Consider the following 14,038-nt stretch of genomic DNA (forward strand, 5'->3'; position numbering starts at 1 on the left):
CAAGCGCACAGTGGGCCGCTGGGTGGACGTCCTCGCCTCGCTCAAGAAGGGAAACATTGCAGAGAGCCTGGCTGACAATGAGAAACGTGCCGAGATCTAATGGACACCTGCAGCCATTACGATGGAACATCAAGAATGCATGTGCAAAAGCATGTGAATTTTTCTGACCAGGTAGTAGTCATTTTACCTCCCTTAAAAAGCAGGAATGCGGAGACAATTCCAGCATCCTACAGGCACATGGAGGAGCATACACAATGCATGGAAAATTCGCGCAGGGTGGCGTTTGAAAGAGGTCAACATTCATAAGAAGATGTTTTTCTCGACAGTAAGGACGTTCCTAATAAATCACGAACGCCAGCAGACTCTGAGACATGCATCTGTCCAGGTCTCATGCATAAACAGTGGTTACAAAGAAGTGCTGTGTAGCTGCTGTCAAAACGGCTTCGGAATGCAGGAAAACATCGTAAGAACATGAAATCGTGAGAAAGATCCCAATTCACGAGGCACGCACCAGCCCACGCCAGATAGGAAATTTCCACCCTGCACAGAGAGGCATGGCGATGAAATAGGATTGTGTCATTGGACTGCATTGAAAATTTTGTCCTCCAATGATAACGCTGAAAGGAAGAAAATTTCGAATAGGAGTTGAGGTGAGAGATGAATGAGGTGGAAAATAGGGGAGTCTGTGAGACAGTGTGGAAGCAAGACATGAGGTCTCTACCACCCACCACTAAAATCCGCCTTCCGACACAGTGATATCACAGCTTTGGCCACGCAATCGACAACAGACAGACAACGTGAAGATCGTACCTGGCCCTAGTCACAAAGGTAGCAGTACACGACGTATGAAAACGAATAATGGTGAGACGATTTGTGTCCCCCCGCCCCCTCGTTACCCTTAAGGGCAGTTAAATATAGTGACTTGGCTTCCAGGTATTTCAGGAACCTAGGAACCACTTTAGCTGTTGACATGATAGTTATCCTAAATAATTTTAATTATACATAACGTTTTGTTCTTCTTTTAGTTCAGTAGACTGAGGCTATGTATGTTACTACTCCCTGAAAATCTGAATACTCTGCTCGAAGTAGTTTCTGACATTTAGGGAAAAATGAAACTGCAACAGAAAATGTAAATTTTCAGGAACGGCTTATAAAGTTTCAAAAGACTGTAACTCACTTAATATATGCTTAATTTGTTAGTTTTAGTCACTCAGAAGCATCCTGCACCATACTGCATATCATCCTCTTGATATTTTCCCAAGTTTTTTCTTCTTTTCTTCTTTCTGGACTCCTTAGTGGCCAATTGTGCTGTATGCTCTGCTTTATAAATGCAAACCTTGTCCATCCATTCAAGTTCTCTGATGCAGTTTGCTCCAGGAATAATTCCCATATGCTGTAGCACTTTCACCCTACCAGTTACGCCATCATTAAAAGCAATAACAGAATCACTGAACCCCCCATTTTAGTGTCTTCAGTCCAACAAAAACATTTTTTGGTGAGTCCATATAAGATTATTGAACAACTCATTGGGATTTTGAGTCCAACTATGCAGACACTTCTTCAGCAATTCAGGATTTGCAGGTCTCTATAAATAGGTTTTATGATACCATGACTGCTGCTGGGATGGAATGTTTATTGCTCTATGAACTGTTTGAGTACTGGGCATTGTGGTAATTGCACCATGAATCAGGTCCAGGAGAGCAAAGGTGGTGTACTGGTTTTTCATCAGTTGACAGTCTGTGGAAGAAGATAGCCCATACTGCCTGTTTCTTTTTCAGTAAATCCTCACTATTATTTCTAATGTTCATCCCATAATACTGCTGTAGTTCATCAATCATTTTGCCTGTCAGCCTGCCTATTATCGTTTTACCATCAGAAAGTTTCTTGACTCTCAACTTTGTTTAAACTTCCTCAGCCTAGTGCCCATCCTGTTCTGGACATTACCAACACATTCTCACCATAAGGCTAAGCGGTTACTACACTGTTGTATACTTTTGAGTATCCATCATGTAAGAACATAGTGTAACACACTCCCCTTTCGTTCACAGATCGACTAAAAATTTCAGTCGCTGCAGAGGCCTCCATACCAACAAAAAATATCTGAAAATTTTGTAATCGAATTTCAAGATAAAGTAAACTGGCTATATGCATCAAGCGAACTAGTGAAAATGCATATAGAATGTGTTGGTAAACAGTTAGTAGATCATTTGTCTTGTCCAGTGTGTAGAAGTGTAAATATTTATATCAACTCAATTTTGATGAAGCAACAGCTAATGCAGTCTAAGACTGAATCAAAGAGTTAATATATCATTAATCAATTGCTTTTGAGTGTAGTCATCCACAATATTGAAATAATTCTGCCAACAAACATTTCTTAAAATTTCTTTCATTTTTTGGTACAAGTTATTGAACTGGTATTATAGTTTAGTCTTAATATTTCTTCATATTCTGGGTATCTATCTTCAGTTCTATATAACTGCCTTCATAAATTTTTTTCATTGTGCTTTGATGAGATAATAAATATATTCAAAGTATTCATCAAATAATTTTAAATGGACCAATGTTGGTCTTAAAGTATAGTCTTCAATTTTTTGTGCAACAGGTGATAAGGTTGTTTCTATTTTTCAGTTTTATTCTTGTATTATTCCCTCAGCATTATCAATTATTCCACCTAAATCATGTATGCAATCCTCTCGGATTTTATTTAAATTTTGCAAGTGCGTTATTTGACCCCAATACATCTCATTCATGTCTTTCACTAATTCCTTTTTAATTTTATATTCCCAATGTTTACAAACTCGATGTAAAACTTCTTCATACACCAATCTTGAAAATTTTCTGCTAATCTCATTTTTTATTTAATGATTACTGAATACAGACCAGGTTCATTCATAAAATTTTTGTCTGGGTGTAAGAGAAACGATTTATTACCCTTCAAGTCCTTATACTTTTCTTATACTTTCTCTAATATGATCTGATATTGCCTTTATTGTGTTTGTAAATTCTAAAAGTTCAACTACATCTTAGGTTTAAACCATGTTTTATTCTTCTCATCAATAATCACAAACACTTGCTAATTATTATATGTGAGCTTGTTGTTGTTGAAGTTGGTGACTGGTTCCATCAATAGGATAAAGTTTAAATTATAATTTTTCATTATTAAAATAATAAATACTGGGTTCATTGATAAATTTTGTTGATCTTTGTACATATGTAGGTTAAAACATTCTTCTTGAATGACTTATTCTTTGCAAAGCTAAAAAAACTTGCTATCAGAGGCTACAGTAAATTAAAGAAGACAGAAATTATTAAATCAATTATTTTACAAGATTTACCATTCCATCAAGAATTACTTCAAAAGAGTAAAACAACAACAAAATGTGTACCCAAAGTAAATTATTTTTACCAGTTTGGTAATGATACCCTTAAAAAACCTTGACTCCCAACACAAGAAAAAATAGTGAGAGTAGCTAAAATATATCCATTCAGTAGTAAACAATCTGAGCAAGACAAAGAGGACAAAATGCCTAAAAAGAAATTACATATATTGAGATTACATAAATAAGATTCTAATTTAATGAAAACTTCAAACCTTGGTATTTTGACTATACAATTGCCTTTAACGATGCTAATATTTGTAAACTAGATACAACGAAAGAACTTAATGCTATGGTACAAGTAGCTATAAATTCTGTAGAACTAACTTCAGCAAAGGAAATAAGTTGAATATAACAACAGTAAATACACAAATGTTTCATCCAAATTCTACAGGATATAAAGTATCAGACAATACTAAACGGTCTCTTCAATTTTTGTGCAATGAAATCAGAAATATAGTAACATCTGATGAGTGTATTGCTATAGCATATACTACATTTAATATTCAAATGTTAGCAATTCCAAGACTAAAAAATTATTATACGAGGGCCGTTCAGAAAGTAACTTCCGGTTGATTTTAAAAAATACACCAAGTTAAATAAAAATATTTTAATATATACATCTTACAACTACATCTTTGCACTATTTTTCTACATAGTCTCCATAGCGATTGAGGCACTTATCGTATCTCTTCACAAGCTTTGAAATTCCTTCTGCATAAAAATCACCCACTTGTGCCTGGAGCCAGCCTGTGACCGCATCTTTGAGCTCTTCGTCATCATCAAACCGCTGTGACCCGAGCCATTTCTTCAAATGCATGAAGAGGTGATAATCACCTGGCGCCAGGTCTGGGCTGTAAGGTGGATGGTTGATAACGTCCCACTTGAAGGACTCAAGAAGGGCCGTTGTTCTGCGAGCAGAGTGAGGACGGGCGTTATCGTGCAAAAAAACGATACCGGAAGTCAGCATACCACGGCGTTTGTTCTGTATAGCCCGTCGTAACTTTTTTATTGTTTCACAGTACACGTCTTGATTAATGGTCGTACCACGTTCCATGAATTCAACCAACAACACCCCTTTGGCATCCCAAAACACCGTTGCCATCAGTTTTCTGGCAGAAAAATCTTGCGAGGCTTTTCTTGGTTTGGTAGGCGAATTTGAATGTGCCCACATCTTTGATTGTTCTTTTGTCTCAGGGTTCACGTACTTAATCCAGGTTTCGTCACCGGTCACGATTCTGTTTAACAATGGTTCTCCTTCGTCCTCATAACGTGACAGAAAGTCCAATGCAGAGGCCATTCTTTGAGTTTCGTGGTGGTCGGTAAGAATTTTGGGCACCCATCGTGCACAGAACTTACGGTAACCCAATCTTGCTGTCACTATCTCGTACAAGAGAGTCTTAGAAATCTGTGGAAAACCAGTAGACAACTCCGACATTGAGAAACGTCGATTTTTCACGAACTTTTGCATCAACTGTCTGAACGAGTTCGCCAGTCACCAATGATGGTCTACCACTCCTCTCTTCATCATGAACGTTTTCTCGTCCACTTTTAAATAAACGTACCCATTCACGGACAACTCCTTCACTCATAACTCTTGGTCCGTACACGGCACAAAACTCACGATGAATAGCTGCTGCAGAATATCCTTTGGCTGTAAAAAACCTTATGACAGCACGCACTTCACATTTGGCGGGGTTTTATATTGCAGCACACATTTAAAACTGCCACAAAAACTAAACTAGCGCAGGTACACCGTTTACTCGACCACGGCTTGATGCCGACTGACCTGTTGACTGCGTGAACGCACAGATGGCGTCGCTACTCCCCCCACAACCCGCACTGTGACCAATCGGAGGTTACTTTCTGAACCGCCCTCGTATAATGTGTTTTATGCAATGGTACAGAACACAATAGTGTGGAAAATAAGATATACTGTGAGAACTTTAATAGAATGCTTAAACACTCACCAATAAGTTAGTGATATAGGAATGTGAAAGGATTTCTTTGAGATTTAAAGAACATAAACATGGCTTTGGCGCTGAAATGTGTAGAAACTGTGATCTAGAACTTGAATTACAAACCATAAATATTATATGCAATAAAAAATACAAAAAGGTAGTGTATGTGAAAGCAAGTCTGGTGTAGAATATATAGTCAAATGTAGTAAAAATGGTTGTTGTACATAAAAATTATTTTATATACAAATTATTACATTTTTGAGTGTTCAAAATGGAATATAACCCATGGATGGAATATAACCCATCTACAGAATTCTGTAGATGGATCTTCCACCTACAGAATTCTGTAGGTAGATAATATTGGGGCAGGACATGTTTAGTAGCACCGTGGTGTAGTGGTTAGCATACTGAAGTGTTGCATGGAGGATCGTTAGTTCAACACTCACCTGGACTGTATAATTTTAATTTCTATATCAGGTGTGAGTACATTCTAGAACTATCCACAAATGTCAAGAATCATGGTACTGGAACGTGCTGTAGTTGTATATATACCGTATGTGTTCTGGCCGGAGACAGTTCTCTCCAAGCTCTTCTATGTGCAAGTGCTGAATAAACCTTCAGCAAGTGAAGTTAGTGTTCGTCACTCATCTAATTACACCTTCTTCTACATGAAATTATTCTGGTGGAGACGCTGGGTATCGGAACTTGTGATAGCGCACATTATCGACGACACAGTGGCTTCCATCAGGCCATGACAGAGCCACCGTTTAGGTGGCGAGAAGACCGAGTTCGAGCCGTATTCAACAGATAGCAAAATATCGGAGACAGAAGAAGAAGAGGACGTTACGATGACAGCATTTGTGCCATCACATGAGACATCCTTCCGGGTTCTCTGGTGATGATGGCCGAGATCCAAACAAGTAGCTGAAGGCATATGAGCGTATAGTCAAATTTAACAAATGAAATGACACCATGTGTTTGGCTAACGTATTTTTCTACTTGAAGGGCACTGCCAAGAAATGGTATGAGAAGAACGAGGAGAAGTTCACAAGCTGGGAAGTATTCCAGGCCGAACTGCGCAAGTATTTCGGCGACACACAATGACAGAAGTGCAAGGCTGAATATAAATTAAAGTGCAGGGCACAGAGTCCAGGAGAAACTACAGCATCCTACATTCAAGACGTCTTGGAGCTGTGTAAAATAATGTATCCCAGAATGAAGGAGGAAGATAAGGTTTCACATCTCATGAAGGGTGTTGCTGAGAACACGTATCAAGCCCTACTCCTGAAGGAGGTATCGACAGCAGACGACTTCATAACATAGTGCCAGTATATAGAGACAGTGCATCGAAAAATATTTACAGGCAAGAAGTTTTAACGGCTTCGAAACATCGTATCGATGTCTGTGATGGAGGAAGCAACTGATTTCACAAGTGTTCTTCGTCACATAGTGAGAGCGGAAGTTCAGAAGGCACTTGGATTGCACGGCGAGCAAAAAACCGAGACGCTTCAAGAGGTCATAATGGAGAAAGTGGAACAGACATTGAACCCAATCACTCGTCCTTCATTTCCCTTTAAAACGGTGAGAAACACGAGACCCAGGCGGAGTTACGTTCCTACAATGCCGCATGAGGAACCTGTTTGGGCACCAAGGAAGACCGACGTCTGGAGGACCCAGGCTAACCAACCAATATGTTTCCACTGTGGACGACCGGGACATGTGGTGCGCTATTTTTGAGAAAGGCGGCGGATATGTGATGACGTCCACTCCAGAAGACAGCAGACCGACTTTGTTGTTGTTGGTGTGGTCTTCAGTCCTGAGACTGGTTTGATGCAGCTCTCCATGCTACTCTATCCTGTGCAAGCTTCTTCATCTCCCAGTACATACTGCAACCTACATCCTTCTGAATCTGCTTAGTGTATTCATCTCTTGGTCTCCCTCTACGATTTTTACCCTCCACGCTGCCCTCCAATACTAAATTGGTGATCCCTCGATGTCTCAGAACATGTCCTACCAACCGATCCCTTCTTCTAATCAAGTTGTGCCACAAGCTCCTCTTCTTCCCAATTCTATTCAATACCTCCTCATTAGTTATGTGATCTACCCATCTAATCTTCAGCATTCTTCTGTAGCACCACATTTCGAAAGCTTCTATTCTCTTCTTGTCTAAACTATTTATCGTCCACGTTTCACTTCCATACATGGCTACACTCCACACAAATACTTTCAGAAACGACTTCCTGACATTTAAATTTATACTCGATGTTAACAAATTTTTTTTCTTCAGAAATGCTTTCCTTGCGTCTTAGCCGACGCCAATTCCGGGACGACGAAGATGAACAGGAAGATGTGGGTGCAGGACGACGTAGGTCACCATCGCCGCAAGCTAGCTACTGGAGAGGACGCTCCCCAACAGGCTGATCAACTACTCCATCACCGTTAAGAAGCTCCAGGCGATCACCTAGCCGCCGCAAACTGGAAAACTAAAGGGTGCGACCTTCCTTGAAGGTAAGGCCGCCGAAGAGAAAAATCTTCCGCTGTCGATCACTACAAAAATGATAGGAAAATACGTCGATATTCTCATGGATGACCGACCAGCCCAAGCTCTTGTGGACTCTGGAACATCATATTCAGTCATTTCGGAGAAGTACCATCGTCAGTTTCAGAGAACAATATTTGTCGACAGCAAAACATCTCTGCTGAAGGTGGCTAATGGGAAATATGTAAACCAACAGGAAGATGTACCATTCGTGTGGGTATAAGTGGCCGTACACAGCCCTTAGATTTCATCATCTTACAAAAGTGTAGTCATGACGTCATTCTCGGATGGGACTTTGTGAAAGCTTCTCGGGCAATTATAGATTGTGGTCGCTCGAATATTATGCGGCTGCAACTCGTGGTCGTGCGGTAGCGTTCTCGCTTCCCGCGCACGGGTTGCCAGGTTCGATTCCCGGCGGGGTCAGAGATTTTCTCTGCCTTGTGATGACTGGGTGTTCTGTGATGTCCTTAGGTTAGTTAGGTTTAAGTACTTCTAAGTTCTAGGGGACTGATGACTATAGATGTTAAGTCCCATAGTGCTCAAAGCCATTTGAACCATTTTGAAGATGAGCTGAGATACTGTGGACAGGAAGATGCCCATCCGAGTGTGTGGAGACTGTGTGTGCTGGATGAAGTGATCGTTCCTGCAGTCAGCGCTAGAAAGGTAACTGTCTCGTGTCATGCCATGCATCAACCCATGGATCTTGTAGTGGAATGTAAGAGAAACATACCACTGAAGAATAACTTGGTCTTCTCAGCCTCTGTCGTCTCATTTAAGAATTGTGGATAGTTAACTGTTGAGGAGAACTGCAGATCCTTCCAAGACGCATGTGCGTAGAAAAAGCTGAGCCATTAATTTAAGAACAACTGACCGTCATAGAAACCTCTCATGCCGAGTCTGTGGGCGAAATTAGCGCTACCACTACGAGACAAAATCTTTTAGCTCGACTGTCACCAGATCTCACTACGGGACAACAGAAGAATCTACTTGCCACCGAGCGAGATGGCGCAGTGGTTAGACACTGGACTCGCATTCGGGAGGACGACGGTTCAATCCCGCGTCCGGCCATCCTGATTTAGGTTTTCCGTGATTTCCCTAAATCGCTCCAGGCAAATGCCGTGATGGTTCCCTTGAAATGGCACGGCCGACTTCCTTCCTTTTCCTTCCCTAATCCGATGAGACCGATGACCTCGCTGTCTGGTCTCCTTCCCCAAACAACACCACCACCACTATCTACTTGCCATTCTTCAAGAGTTCTCTGAATGCTTTAATCCACAGGTGAAGAGCAAATTAGACAAATCGACGGTGAAGCACTGTATTAGCACTGGAGACCGTCAACCAATAAGCCAGAGAGCATACAGTGTGTCACCAATGGAACGTCGAATAATTCGCGACGAGGTAGAGAAAATTCTGAAGAATAACATCATTCAGCCTTCGCAGAGCCCATAGTCGTCACCAGTGGTCCTCGTCAGGAAGAAGGATGGCAGTTGGCACTTTTGTGTTGATTACAGGAAGCTCAATAAGGTAACTAAAAAGGACGTTTACACTCTTCCATGAATTGACGATACACTAGATTGTCTGAAGGGGGCTAAGCTTTTCGCAACCACGGACATGTACTCGGGATGCTGGCAAATCGAAGTAGAGACTGATCGTGAGAAAACTGCGTTCATCACCCCTGACGCCATGTATGAGTTTAAGGTAATGGCGTTTGGTTTGTGTAATGCACCAGCAACTTTTGAACGGATGACGGATAATCTTCTAAGTCACCTGAAGTGGACGATGTGTCTTTGTTATTTAGATGACATATAGTGTTCTCAGAGACATTTGATGAACACATAAAAAGACTGAGGGCCGTTCTTAAGTGTCTCCAACAAGGTGACCTGAAACTTAATCGGAGGAAGTGTCCCTTTGGAGCAAAAGAAATCAACATACTTAGACACCTTGTGTGAAACGAAGGTGTGAGGCCAGACCCAGTGAAGGTGAGATCTATAACAGAATTTCCTATTCCTAAAAGTATTAGAGATGTGAGAAGCTTTTTATAATTATGTTCTTATTACCGTCGTTTTATCGAAGACTTTTGTATCAAAGCTAGGCCACTCCATGAGTTGTTAAAAGCTGATGCTAAATTTGACTGGGATGCTGCTCAAAAAATTTCTTTTGATGTGCTCCGAAAAACTCTGACGACTGACCCTGTACTTGGACTGTATGTTGAGAGAGCACCTACAGAACTACAGACAGATGCCATCTGGTATGGAGTCGGTGCTGTTATGGTGCAAATTTCGGATGGAAAAGGGAAGGTTGTAGTCTATGCTTGTGGGACACTTACAAAAGCCGAGAGAAACTACTCAACTACAGAAAGAGGATGTCTTGCTGTGATCTGGACCATGTGCAGATTTCGAAAGTATCTCTATGGAAGGCCATTCACAGTTGTTACAAACCATAATTCACTTTGTTCGTTGACAGGTCTTAAGGATCCAAAAGTACAACTCGCCAGGTGGGCACTACGTCTTCAAGATTATGACATTACCATAGAGTATAAAAGTGGAAGAAATCACCAAGATGCCTACTGTCTCTCAGTAAACCATGTGCAAGACCATCAAGGCTTTGATGAAGATAGTGACTGTCTCGCTGCAATCCAGGATCTCTCTGCTGAGCAGAAGAAGGACGCCAAGGTATCTCAAATTATGCTTGCCTTAAATCGGTCAGAGAATGTGAATGGACAATTTAAGGTAGTTAATGGATTACTTTGCAAGAAAAACTTTGATCTGTTTGGAAAGAGGTGGCTACCAGCATTCCTAAACACATGCGCTTAGATGTTCTACAGAAATTCCATGACACATCTAAGGGCGGACATTTTGGATTTACTGAGACATACAATAGAATCCGCAACAGAATTTTCTGGCCAGGTTTATTTAGGAGTGTCCGTCACTATGTGTCGCACTGTTGCGAGTGCCAGAGGAGAAAGGCAGTTCCTCAGAAACAACCTGGCCGACTCATACCAATTCCACCAGCCGAAACGCCTTTCCATCGTGTTGGGATTAACCTCCTCAGACGATTTCCAACGTCTGCTAGTGGCAATAAAAGGATTGTTGTTTGCACTGATTTTTTGACATGCTATGCAATTTCAAAAGCCATGAAAACAGCCGAAGCATCTGAGGTAGCCAAATTCATCATGGAAGACATATTACTGAAACACGGTGCCCGAAGGTCGTTAATTACGTATCGACGGAAAGTATTTCAATCGAATCTTGTGACAGAGATAAATCATCGGTGCAAAATTACTCATCACACGACGAGTGCCTTCCAACCGCAAACTAAAGGGCTTACTGAACGTCTTAATAAGACCTTGGCCGACATGCTAATGTTCGTCACTGTTGAGCAGAGCAACTGGGATGAGGTGCTACATTTCGTGACGTTTGCCTACAACACCGCCAAACAAGACACCACAGGATTTACGCTATTTTTCCTGGTGCATGGGCTTGAGGCGACCACGACAATGGACACTGTGTTACCGTTACATCATGATGACGTGGACGACGACTACATCGGCCAGGTGTTAACCAGAGCTGATGAAGCACGGCAGTTAGCTCGACTCCGCACGCTGCAGGCTCCAGAAAACGATCGCCAAAGGTATGACGCGAGCCACCGCCCTGTTGTCTACCAGCTGGGTGACCTCGTCTGGATCTTCACTCCTGTTCGGAAGGTTGGTCTCTCTGAGAAGCTCCTCAGGTGCTACTTTGGATCTTGGAAGGTTGTAAGACAGTTGTCTGATGTTACTTATGAAGTTGAAGATTTGGACCCCGACACAAGACGACGAAATATCAGAGATATGGTCCACGTCCTTCGAATGAAGCCCTATAAGGATCCTACAACCCAGGCTAAATTCAAACCTTCAAGCGACAGACAACAAGTGGAAAGGTGACGAAGGCCGTAGCGACAAAAGAAGTTCCAAGAAGATCACCACCAGGGCGAGAATCAGTCATTGGGAGTCGGGGTATGCAGGACCGATGACTCGTTCCCGTACTAGGACGCCGTAATACCGAGACGCTGTTATCTTAAGGAGGGACCAATATCGCAGAAGAAGCTGAGTAGCGTTGTAGTGCATTGGTTATGATACTGACTTACTACATGGATGGTCGTGAGTTCGAAACTCGCATGGACTGTAGAATTTTAATTTCTCTATTCGGTTCGAGTACATTCTATAAGTATCCACAAATGTCAAGAATCATCGTATTGGAATGTTCTGTAGCTGTATATATACTGTATGTGTTCTGGCCAGAGGCAGTTCGCTCCACACTCTTGTATGTGAAAATGCTGAACAAACCTTCGTTAAGTGAAGTTAGTGGTCGTCATTCATCTAATTAACACCTTCTTCTACATGACAATATGTACACTGAAGAAGCAAAAAAACTGCTACACCTGCCTAATATCGCGTAGGGTCCCTGCGAGAATGCACAAGTGCCGTAGCATGAAGTGGCATGGACTCAACTAATGTCTGAAGTAGTGCTGCAGGGAGTTGTTACTATGAATCCTGCAGGGCTGTCCACAAATCCGTAAGTGTATGAGAGGGTGGAGATCTCTTCTGAACGGAACGTTGCAAGGTTCCAGATATGGTCAAAAATGTTCACATCTGGGAAGAATGTTCCTGGGGCCACTTTTTAGTAATTCTGGGTGCGTGGAGTGCAGCATTGTCCTTCTGGAATTGCTCAAATCCGTCGGAATTTACAATGGACATGAATGGAAGCATGTGATCAAGCAGGATGCTTACGTACACACAATCTGTCAGGGTCGTATCTATATGTATCAGCGGTCCCATATCACTCCAACTGCATGTGCCCCAAACCGTTATGGAGCCTCCACTGGCTGGAACAGTCCCCTACTGACATGCAGGGTCTCCATACCTGACAACACCATCCACTTGGTACAGTTTGAAACGAGACTCGTCTGACCAGGCAACATGTTTCCAACCATCAACAGTCCAACATTGGGGTTGATGAGCTCAGGAGAGGCGTATAGCTTTGTGTTGTGCAGTCATCAACGATACGCAAGTGCGCTTTCGGCATCAAGAGCCCATATCGGTGATGTTTTGTTGGAAAGGTTCACACGTTGACACTTGTTGATGGCCCAGCATTAAAATCTGCAGCAATTTGCAGAAAAGTTGCACTTCTGTCATGTTGAACGATTCTCTTCAGTCGTCATTAGTCCCATTCTTCCATTAGCTTCTTGCAGCAGCAGCAATGTCGGAGATTTGATGTTTTGCCAGATTCCTGTCATTCACAGCACACTCATGAAATGGTTGCATGGGAAAATCCCCACTTTGTCAGTACCTCGGAGATGCTGTGTCCCATCGCTTGTTCGCTGACTATAATGCCACATTGAAACTCACTTAAATCTTGATAACCTGCAATTGTAGCAGCAGTAATCAGTCTAACAACTGCGCCAGAACCTAATTGTCTTATATAGGCGTTGCCAACCCCAGCACCGTGTTCTGCTTAATTTCATATCTCTGTATTTGATTACGCATGGCTATACCAGTTTGTTTTGTGCTTCAGTGTAATAAATGTATTGATTATATACTTATAGCTCATTATGCTAAAAATTATGCATCAAAATTCCTTCTGAAGATCAGTATTGAATTACAATAAAGCCATGTACTATCTACTCAGAAACTAAATCAATGTTATTGGAGATAAAACAATTAGGCTAAAAATTATAGTTAGCAGCTATTTTACGCAAGAATGTTGTAGTAAACTTCCAGTAACATTTGATTTTAAAAAATTAAAGAAAGGTTACTTGCCACATTTATGCAATACGCGGGAACATGAAAATTACATAGGACAAATTCCTGATATCAAATATTATTTTGTTGATACTATGAAAGCAAAAGATGGAGAAATAATTCTCAAATAGTATAGTCAAAACGTTAAATAAAGTTATGCATTCATTATGGAGAAAGAAATTAATGAATAATGTAATTATGATGCAAATATATTAAGAAGACATTGTTTAGAACTAAGTAAACAGTTCCTAGAAATAGCTAATATAGATCCATTTTGTTATTAACAATTGCTGGAGTTTGTACGGCTATATACAGATCTAAATGAATACCTAACAGAAGAACTGTTGTATTCGATAAAGAACAAAAATAAAATTATACTAAA

The sequence above is a fragment of the Schistocerca nitens genome, chromosome 1, assembly GCF_023898315.1.
Source record: "Schistocerca nitens isolate TAMUIC-IGC-003100 chromosome 1, iqSchNite1.1, whole genome shotgun sequence".
Taxonomy (NCBI): Eukaryota; Metazoa; Arthropoda; class Insecta; order Orthoptera; family Acrididae; genus Schistocerca; species Schistocerca nitens.